This window comes from Cebus imitator, unplaced genomic scaffold, assembly GCF_001604975.1.
Source record: "Cebus imitator isolate Cc_AM_T3 unplaced genomic scaffold, Cebus_imitator-1.0 Scaffold443, whole genome shotgun sequence".
Lineage (NCBI taxonomy): Eukaryota > Metazoa > Chordata > Mammalia > Primates > Cebidae > Cebus > Cebus imitator.
This window is the reverse complement of record NW_016107758.1, coordinates 636070-647161: the sequence shown is the minus strand read 5'-3', so window position 1 is coordinate 647161 and position 11092 is coordinate 636070. Positions and strand designations below refer to the sequence as shown.

At 42.1% G+C, this 11092-nt stretch overlaps 1 protein-coding gene across 4 annotated transcripts in view; it reads left to right on the top strand.

Annotated features, from left to right (window-relative positions):
- The window catches only part of FARP2 (FERM, ARH/RhoGEF and pleckstrin domain protein 2), a 152482-nt gene that overhangs the window by 900 nt on the left and 140490 nt on the right, over positions 1-11092 (top strand). The gene's annotated exons all lie outside the window — the stretch shown is intronic.

The following is an 11092-nucleotide window of genomic DNA, read 5'->3' as shown; positions in this document are numbered from 1 at the left end:
CGGGGAGTGTCCCGCGTGGACTCCCGGGTTGCCTGGGGTGCTCCGTGGAGGCCGGCGGGGCGGTGGGCCGGGGAGTGTCCCACCCTGGAGGGATACCTACAGTGGGCCGTAGGGACCCCCTCGGCGTGGGTCTGGAGGTGCCGGGTGGAGGCACTTTGAGCCGTTTGCCTTTTCAGCCTTTCTTTAAATTGTATCTTAAAGGTGGGAATCAAGTGTTAGGTGTTAATATTTTTACTCCACTAAGGGCTAGAAATGCTCCTAAGCCAGTGGGTAGCCTACCGAGGGAACCCATGAAAACGGGACCAGAATATGGCCCAGTGCCTTGCACACCCAGATTCGAGGCACCTTTTCCATTACGCTGTGGCAGCAACCTCTGGCCTATCATGTGCCACTAATGGATGTGAAAAACAGAAATTAGAACGAGGCAGCATTGAAGGAAAGATTGTGGATACATAGTGTTAAAAAAAAAAAAAGGATGGCCAGATTTAAAACCCAAGGCCAAATCTTTAAAGGGTGATTTTTCTCTCTGGGTTTGTGGGGTATTTTTGGCTGTGCCAGTGTGGAAATGTTTGATAACCCTGAGGTGGCAGTGGGTTAGCGCGTTGGTCTTGTGTAGACTGCCTTATAACCGGCGACACAGATTTTCTCAGTGCCAGAGAGATGGGAGAGGACATTTGAGGTAGGGAAGAATGGAGTCACCTTTACTTGTAGGCCAAATAGAATTTAAATGTTCTACGTCTGTTGCTTATTGAAAGATTTTTTTTTTTTTTTGAAGTCTTTAAAAGTTTGTAAAGCACTTCAAGCTCATTATTTATTCAGTTTTCCAAAACTCTTCAGAGACATGATCAAGTTGCACAGCCCCGTTTTAAAGTAGAGGAAAGGGAGGTTGAGAGAGGTGGAATGACTGGCTTAGGGTTAACACCTAAGGTATTTGCAGATACCATCTGTACTTCTCGTGTCCCCTATCCTTACTGCAGGTTCGCATTAGATGGTTCACTATTAACAAGCTAAATGCTGATGATGCAGTTTCCCGGACTGCAGAAGTTTGCTGGCTTATTTACTACAGGACTATCAGTTGTTAGTAGATTTCCAGGTTCCTTCTATACTAATTCCTTTCCCAAAGAGGAAGTTGATGTAAGGTATATTCATTTACCTTTGCCTCTGGTTCCTTATTCAAAAAAATGGGTTTAAAATTTATTTACCTTGGCCAGGCACAGTGGCTGTAATCCCAGAACTTTGGGAGGCCGAGGCAGGCAGATTTCTTGAGCTCAGCCGTTCGAGACCAGCCTGGCCAACATTTTAATAGAGTAGGTAAAACTACTCTATTAAAAATACAAAATACAAAAATTAGCTGGGCATGGTGGCACACGCCTGTAATCACACCCACTCGAGAGGCTGAGGCACAAAAATCACTTGAACCCGGGAGGCCGAGATTGCAGTGAGCCAAGATCATGCCACTGTACTCCAGCCTGGGTGCCAGAGCAAGACCCTGTCTCAAAAAAAGTTTAAAAATTGGCCGGGCGTAGTGGCTCAAGCCTGTAATCCCAGCACTTTGGGAGGCCGAGACGGAGATCATGCCACTGCACTGTAGCCTGGGCAACAGTGTGAGACTCCATCTTAAAAAATAATAATAATTTAAAAATAATAAAATTGTTTTTCTTTTCATTTCTTTTTTTTTTGATATGGAGTCTTGCTCTGTCACCCAGCTGGAGTGCAGTGGCACAATCTCGACTCACTGCAACCTCCACCTCCCTGGTTCAAGCGATTCTCCTGCCTCAGCCTCCTGAGTAGCTAGGATTACAGGCGAGCTCTACCATGCCCAGCTAATTTTTGTATTTTTAGTAGATACAGGGTTCCACCATGTTGGTCAGGCTAGTCGGAACTCCTGACCTCGTGATCCGCCTGCCTGGGCCTCCCAAAGTGCTGGGATTACAGGCATGAGCCACTACACCTGGCCAAAATAAAAGCTGTTAACAAGGTGCCTGGCACAAGGTAAGTGCTTAATAATGTTAGCCATTATTATTATCAGGTGAACAAATAATCTGAGTGGAAAGTAGAACGAGCTAACCCTGACTATTTACAAAGAACAGTTGAGAGAAAATTAGGCAATAATTAAGCATATTTATTCTGTGTGGAAGGAATGATATGAACTGGATTGCCAAAGCAAAGATCAGTGCATGGTCAATTCCATGTGAGCTCATTTAAATCCATTTGGCCCAAGGAATTCAGTTGCTTCCTTCCTTTCCAAACACCCCTGCTTCTAGTCACATCAATACCTCTTCTATATTCAGACAGTAACAGATTTTTCTTACTGCTGCTTACCCTTTCAGTTTTGTTCTCATTTTTCCTTCACCCACTTTCATATCAGCTTGCCAGCTTCCCCTTTGCTCAGTGCGTCATGAACTTCATAAACACAGCATAGTGCTAGATATGCAGGCAAAACCCCATTGTACTGTTGGGTGCTGAGCTGAGGTAATTCCAGTCATGTTCTCTGAGATCGGAATATAGAGTCCTTTGACTGTAGTGTATTTGTCAATGCCACAGGGAGTTGAAAAGTTGAGGATCCTACAAAACAGTACGATAAAGCCCAGTGTTTGGTGATTTTCTGGGGAGAGTTTAGTTGACAGTGATTCTGTAAATTGGTCTAATCTTTTTGGAAAGTAACTAGCAGTATGTGATAAAGATTTTGATTTTGAAATCACAGTTTTCAAAACAATCTGATAAAACTTGTTGTATCAGTATGGTAGAGTACTCCATAGCAAGTAAACATGCTTCAGCAAACTGAATCCCATCCTCCCATCCAAGCAAAATTTGAACCATTTTGATCCTTGGAAATATGCTTTAAAATGTGCCTTAACCAAAAAGTCGAAAAGGTGTGTTCACAGCAATTATAGTGTTGTAAAAATACGTGAGGATGTGAACAGGATCAGGAGGGTAGTTAGAGTGATGTAAATGGTTTTAAGAGTCATGAATTGTTTTTCCCTAAACTGGTGTTTTGGTTTTGCCATTTTAAAATACAAAAACAATAAGGCCCTATAATGTTGTAGGATGCAGTGATGAATCTTCCTTAATCCCATCTATCCCCTCCCAGCCCATCCTCCTGATTGCTTCCCAAAACGAAAATTTGGTCATGTCCTATCCAGGCTGCAAAACCTACTTAGGTATGGGATTACATCCAGTTGGCCCACTAGAACTTGTACAGCACAACCCAGGCCACCTTTCCGCCTCCCCTCAGGTGTCTGCTCATCCTTTCCCAGCTGCTTCTGCAATTTCTATAGTGCCCTGCCTGTGCACACACTATGCCCTTTGTCCTCCTGGTCTCCTGTTCCCCTGTGCGGGAAACTGCTCCAGGTCAGGCTAGCAAGTGCTGCTGCCCCTTCCTGCTCTGTGACTGCAGTGGGCAGGTAGTACTGGTTACTTTCTCACTTGTCTCGCTTTCTGAATTAAACCTCTCCATCTTTGTGTGCCCTGTGCACCCCATGGAGTCACGATGGGGCTGAGGCTGCTTGTGGAGCTGAGTGACTGCTAACAAGTCACTAACCTTTCTGAGCCGGAATTCCTTGATGCCAGCTGCAGATGGCTATTGTGATTAAATGAGATGGCCTGAGCGAAAGGTTTGACCTGCATCTCCTTATAGTAGTGGTCACACAGGACACAGTCGCTGTTGTAATGTGTACCACAGCATTCTTGAGGCCTTGTTTTAGATCTTGTCATCTGGATGAAGCCTCACCCCTGGTGCCCTCCACCTGCCAACTTCCTCTCTACCATCCTCACTTTACTCTCTCCAAGGCACTTAATCACCATTTAATAGTCTTGTTTGTATTTGTCCACTGTATAGGGGGAGATTTTTCTCTCTTACAAACTCCTGTATCCCTAAGCATTTAGACTTGCCTGAAACAGAATAGAACTTAATAAATATTTGAATGAATTAATCAAATTTCATCTGAGGCAGAGGCAGATGCCAGGTTTTATGGAGGTTGAAAGTATACAATGTGGGGAAGGGGAGAATATTTTAAGAAAAAGAATACAAAGTTACAAACAAAAATTAATTTACGTGAATATTTAGAATGAGAAAGTAACAAATTTGAAAAAACTGATCAATAATATGCAAATGGCTAAATTGGGAAAAATAACATTTGTTAATGATCTAACACACCTGTGTGATATTTTCGTTTCTGTACTTTTTAATCATCTTTTCATATGGCAGAGTGTAGAAAGAACTTCATGATTCCTCTAGCACAGTTGATAAATTTTTATTGTCAGTAGGGTACATAAAACTTACTATTTTGCATATAGACATATTTGCTGTTTCTAATACTGCTACAGGATGGTGTCCCAGAAAAACAGGTGTTCAGGTGAATCCTGTTTTGCAAAATTCCATTCAAAAAAAGAAAAGAACACATCTAAGGCATACATAATTGTACTGCAATAGATTATTTTTCTGGTAACTGAACTCTTATATTTTAGCACGTCTGATGGTAAATCCCCCACATATGAATATCTGGTTCCCCCTGTTTCAAACTGTGTTTCCTTTCTACTGCCCACACACGTCCCTGAGCCAGGTCCCATTGGACCTATTCACATTGCCACAGGATCCCTGGCCCTTCACCTTCATTGCATAAAAGCCCTGGTGAACCAACACAGTGGGCAATAGCAGTATTTCTAGAAGCAATACCTGCATTGAGATTGCTGGTAATCACCTAAGTTTGCACTAAAGTTTACACCAAAAATACACCTAAATTTTTACTAAAAATGCAAAAAATTAGCCGGGTGTGGTGGCATGTGCCTGTAATCACAGCTACTTGGGAGGCTGAGGCAGGAGAATCGCTTGAATATGGGAGGTGGAGGTTGCAGGGAGGCAGAGGTTGCAGTGAGCCAAGATTGTGCCACTGCACTCCAGCCTGGGTGGGGTAGACGTAACTGTAAACAGCATAATGTGTCCGTTAAACCCAAACTAAATGTGTCTAACTTAATGTAACTTAGGTGGATCTCAAAAATGCCAACAACCCCTCCCAAACCACCTGACATGAAGGGGAAGAGGAACAGAGGCAGAGTTCCTCTGTTGCAGTGGGAAAAGGCATTAGTCTTAATTGATTGCAATTAGAATATTTTGGGGATAAATTTTACAAAAGCATATGACCATAGGGACATTGTGCTTAGGGCCTTTCTCAGGACCTTGGAAGAAGTTGGTGCAAGTGAGGGCCCAGAAACCTGAGCCAGACTAGCTCTGTCATCAAACTGCCTTTGTGGGGACAGTTTCCTGGTCCCTTACTTGATGCTAGATAACCCAGTAGGGGAATGTGGGGTGAGGGTGCTAAGTGTGTCTTCCAGGAGTTAGTGGGAATGTGTTTGGGAAGGAGGAACTAATATTAGAAATTGTTTAAATTATTAGGCTTCATTATATCTCTTGTCCCCTTTATGATTTTTTTTTTTTTTTTTCAGAGTCTCACTCTGTAACCCAGGCAGGAGTGCAGTGGTGCAATCTTGGCTCACTGCAACCTCCACCTCCCATGTTCAAGCAGTTCTCCTGCCTCAGCCTCCCAAGTAGCTGGAATTACAGGCACACGCCACCACACCTGGCTAATTTTTTTGTATTTTTAGTAGAGACAGGGTTTCACAGTCTTGGCCAGGCTGGTCTCAAACTCCTGACCTCAAGTGGTCCACCCGCCTCAGCCTCCCAAAGTTCTGGTATCACAGGCTTGAGTCATTGTGCCCAGCCCCGACTTTATGGTGAAAATCTCAGTTGCTTTGTTAGTGTGTAGTCAGTAAGGTGGATGTCGGGAAACAAGTGCCAGTATCTGAACAAGACGTGGAAACCTGGAGAGTGTTTAAAGCCGGTGGTACTTCTGCAGGAGTCTGCAGAGAAACCATCTGACTTTGAAGATAATGTGTACTCATCACGGTAGGCCATTTGACAAATACAGAAAATTAGGAAGAAGAAAATAAAAATCCTCTTATGCCTCCCTATGATAAGCACCATAAATGCGTTTTAAAGTGCATGGATGTGGAGCTGTGGTTCTGGGAGGTGGAGGGAGCATACTCCATCCTGCCTCTCCCACTCGCTATGGCTAAGATCTCGACATGTGCTTGGAGCAGCTGTTGAGGACACCGACAAGTAAATGGTAACAGGTGGATGGGGGTGAAGGCCAGAATTTGAAGAACGACTTTGCATCAGTAGTAAGTTTCCTGTCTTCCCTTCAGCATCCCCTACTTTGGACTCAGGCTGTCCAAAACCTGGAGGCGGGTACCTGGTGTGAACAGGAGGAGCTACAGAGAACTTTGATAGTTGGGCTCCAAGACAGAAAATGGGAGAAAGGCATCATTTTTTTCCCCTTTTGCTCCCTCTCCTCCAGTCAGTCCTGCAGTGGCAGGAGTGTGTGAACACACCTAAAACTCTGAGGGAATGGGGAAAACTCCAGTTGCCTTTTTATTCTCTTCCCTCCTGCAGCTCAGTCCCAGGCAAGATGCAGGTACAAGAAGTGTGTGGCTAAACGGGGTAATTAAAGCAGTAAGTTTCTGGTGGGAGTCTCAAAAGGGGATCCCAGGTAACTGCAAAGGGAGATTCCAGAGAGGGAAGAGCTCAGGAAAGTGACCCCATAAAGTTGTTAGTTAACTTACAGGCTCAACACTGAGCTGTGTACTTGTGATGTGACCCAGAACAGGTTGCCAAAGACTTTGAGAACTCAACTATGGAATAGACCATTGCCTGGGAGGCAGGCTGGCCACTAGGCAAGTAGGGTACCTGCAGGACATTGCTGAGGAACACTGCAAAGGCCTTGAAAGCGAAAGTGACGCCGAGACCATGTTCTGTAGAAGGCTGGTCGGGACTTGGGGACTGAATCCAGCCAGACCAGTGCCTGCCCAACAAAAATACTGGCATTCCTCATAGGAATCAAACAAGATCAAGAGTCTCTAAGAGCATAATGTTAAAAATGTTCAGGATACAATGCAAAATGTACTCAACATGTGCAGAACCGGGAAAATAGCAACTGGTGAAAAAAGACACTAAAGCTGAGCTGGTGCCTATGTTGGAATTCTCTGATAGACTTGATTTGTGGCCTCCATGCCCCTGACCTCCTAGTGTTCATCCTGGGAATATATGACATACTTGGCAAAAGCACATTGCAGATGTAATGAAGGGTACAAATCAACTAGCCTGGATTAGTTGTCTAGATTATCTGGGTGGGCTTATGTAATTATATGAGCCTTTAAAAGTAGGGATCTTCCTCCAGCTGATAGCAGATGGGGGAAGGCAGGTAGACTGGAAGTGTAAGAAGTTTTCAGTGTAACATTTCTGGCATGGAAGATGCAAGGGACCATGAGCCAAGGAATGAGAATGACCAACAGTTGACAGCCAGCAAGAACTAGGGACTCAGGCCTATACCCACACAGACTTGAATGACTCTGTGAGTGTATTCTCCCCCTAGAAAATCCAGGTAAGACCCCAGGTCAGCTGACACCTTGAGTTAGACCTTTTGTGACCCTAAGCAGAGAATTCTGGTGAGTCACATTACACCCAAACGTCTAACGCATAGACACTGTGAGATAATAAAAGGCTGTTATTTTAAGCTGCTAAGTTTGTGGAAATTTGTTAAGGCTACAGTTTAAAAAAAAAATTATAAAGCCCTTATTATTAAAATAGTCCAAGAAGTAAAGCTACTCTTGAAACAGATGGAAGTACAGAAAGTCTTGCCAAGAAAATAGAAGATATAAAGAGGTGGGAATTTTCATGGAAAATGTAGTAACAAATAAAATGGAAGTGATAAAGGAAAGAGCGACTCATAATGCATGGATTTACAGCTTTTTTTTTTTTCTTGCTTACTCTTGTGTCTTTGTCTTTAGGATTTACAATTCTTTAAATCAAATTTTTTGGTTTTTAATACTTTTCGTTTTTTTATGACAATTCCTTCACAATCATTTTTTTAATTGCATTTTAGGTTTTGGCGTACATGTGAAGAACATGCAAGATTGTTGCATAGGTACACACATGGCAGTGTGATTTGCTGCCTTCCTCCCCATCACCTATATCTGGCATTTCTCCCCATGCTATCTCTCCCCAACACAGTCATTTTTAATACATCTTTTTTGCTCTACATGCTCAAATAAACTTCTCTGGTAATGAACTGTAGAAATGATCCCTGTAAATACAGTCTCATGTTTTTTAATCTTGGAGAATTTGCATTGTAGTCTGTTGAACTGGGGGCCGTGCCGGATATTAGTCTCACCCCTGCACAAATCAGGTCTCTGGCCTTGAGCAAGCAGCCTCGTTTTCTAGGCTATATTTTCTTATGGAAAGTAGAGACTGGGCCAGGATTTCATAAAGTAGGAGCTTCTCTCTTCCTCTCTCTCACCTTGAACTCTTGCAAGGATTCCTTGAATCCTTATGTACATCAAAAATTACTGCTAGATTTGTTTTTTGTTTTGACTTGTGGAAAATTCCAAACATTCACAAAAGTAGAGAAAATAATATATCAAAGCCCATGTATCTAGCTTTAGTAATCAACACATGGACAGTCTTTTTTTCCTATACCCACCTCCACTGATCCCCAACTCGTTGGATTATTTTAAAGTAAATGCTAGATATTATTTCATTTTATCCATAAAAACTTTAGTATGCATCTCTGAGAGGAACTTTTTCCTCTTCATGTACCCACAGTACCACTAAAGCACTAGAAAATAATATTAACCTCTTAATATAATCTGATATTTAATTAGGATTCACGTTTCTCTGATCTGTAAATATTTGATTCAGGATTCAAATAAAGTCCATATAGCATTTGATAACATACCATATAGATAACATGTTTTAGCAGTTTGTATTTACACACATACATGCACTGTTTCCTTTTTTTTGTTGTCATTTATCAAAGAGACGAGGTCATTTATCCTGTAGGATTTCTTTGTAGTCCTTTTATTCCTTAGGATATATTTTACTGGTGATGTATAATGAAGTCACTGGGCTTTAAAGTCACCTGAAGTAATTTCCTTTAGTTTAGCTGATGTCTTGATTTGTAGTTAAGACCATTTGTTTCATTTTATTTGGGTTTTTAGGACTTGCTTTTCTAAAATACTGATTTAATTTTGCTTTCTAATTACATGAAACCACTTATAAAGTTCCCATGTCAAAACTACCAAACACCCTGTGCTGAAGGAAATACAGTTTCCAACATTGTTTACGCTTTTCACTTCCTCCCTTATAGGTAACCATTTTCATTAGTTTTGGTTTAAGCTCTATTTTTTAAAAATATAAACAAATACATATCACTTTGGGAGGCTAAAGCAGTTGGATCAACTTGAGCCTGGGAGTTCGAGATCAGCCTGTACAACCTAGTGAGACCTCATCACTACTAAAAACAATATATATGTTTTCTTCTTCTTTTAACAGAAGTTAGCATGCCATGCACCTGGTTTTGCACCTTTTATTCACTTTCACACCAAAGCTGCATGTACAGATTTTGCTTTTTTTCCTGTAAAGATTCTGATGTTAAATTGGATGGCTTCATACCACCCCTCACAAAAGTATTGAGAATCAGTTATCCAGATTCACTTCAGCTCTTAAAACTTCTATTTTTCAGTTTATAGAATTTTGCTTAACATAAAATCAGAATACCAGGTTGTAGAGGATCTAAAATACACTCTAAAAGAAATAATACATCTGTTTAGTGTTCAGGCGACTAAAAAATATAACCTAGGGAGTAAAAGTAAGGTTTGCAAGTACTGGTTACGTACAAAGAAATCTCTTTGGAACAGTCACCCTGGGTATATACTACGTTGTTGAATTTGTCTGAAAGTGACCTTCCTTTTCTTGCACACATTTAGCCACGATTGCATTATGCTCAGATAGGAAGATTGTGATAACATGATTTTATGAGGTATATTTAATATTTAGCTACCAAAGACTATAAATTAGTAGGAATCAAGAACACATTTTCTTTCCATTTATTCTCTCTCACACTGAGCTGCCTTACCACAGAATCATGGATTCTTAGAACTGAAAAATATCTGATTAACCCTTCCCTTTCCCTGTCATTTTCCAGGTGAAAAAGCTGGGGCCGGGAGTGGTGCCATGACTGAGTTTGTAACTGCAGAGTTGAAATTTCAACCTAAGTGTGCTGGCCCTGAATTTCCACCATCCCCAGCTGCTGCTGCCTCCTTTCTTGTTCCCCATTAATGCTTGCCTTTTTATTTTGTCTTTTTAAAATTACAGCTTGGTAGATGACTTTCTGTGTCAGTAAGCGCCCTTCCATCATTAGAGGTTCTTGAGTTGTTGACTGACCCTCCTGGTGTTTGAGGGATAATGTTGCCCGAATATGGATCCTCCTCAGTGGTCAGCTGTGTGCAAGTGACACAGCTGGCCTGAAGCACCTGCTGAAGTGTGTGCAGATGAGTTCTGCAGCACCCTTTTCCCCAAGCTTCTGGTGCCAAGCATGGTTTCTGTGATGCTTGGGCCACATTGCCTTCAGACAACACCATGGCAGTGTTCTGAGGAGGGGTGTATAAGCCCTGCTGGCCCGCCCACCTGCCCAGCCAGCCATTTCTCATTAGCCCTTTGAAGGCCTGCCTTTACAGAACAGGTCTTGACATTTTTGTCTGCTTCCTCACAGTTCCTCGTTCCAAAAGTTAGTAATGCTTAGAAAGGGAATAAAAAGGATCCATCTCTTGCTCTACTGCAGTAACGAGGTGATGCAGCCCAGGGTCAAGGGACTGAGGAAGACTTCCAGTTGAACGTCATCAGCAGTGAAGCTTGTTCCCAAAGCTGCAGTGGACTTTCCTGTTAGACAAGTGTAGTGAAGTACTAAGTTTATATTCCGCTTTCTTGGGTTGGGCATAGAGGAGTTTGGTTTTTGATTCTCCCAAAACAGACAGTGAAAAATATTTTAGGGAAGGTTATGTTTTTAATTGCAAAATAGAAATGTTAGCCAGTACCCTTTACTGTGGACCATGGACTATGCTTTTGTCTAAAAAGCCATGTGCTGATTTTCCAGTGGAAGGGGAAGAGCTTTCATAGCTATGTCTGGGCCCAAGTCCTAGCTCTGTCACTTCTGAGTAATGCGTTCCTTGGCACACCTTTTTTTTTTTTTTTTTTTTTTTT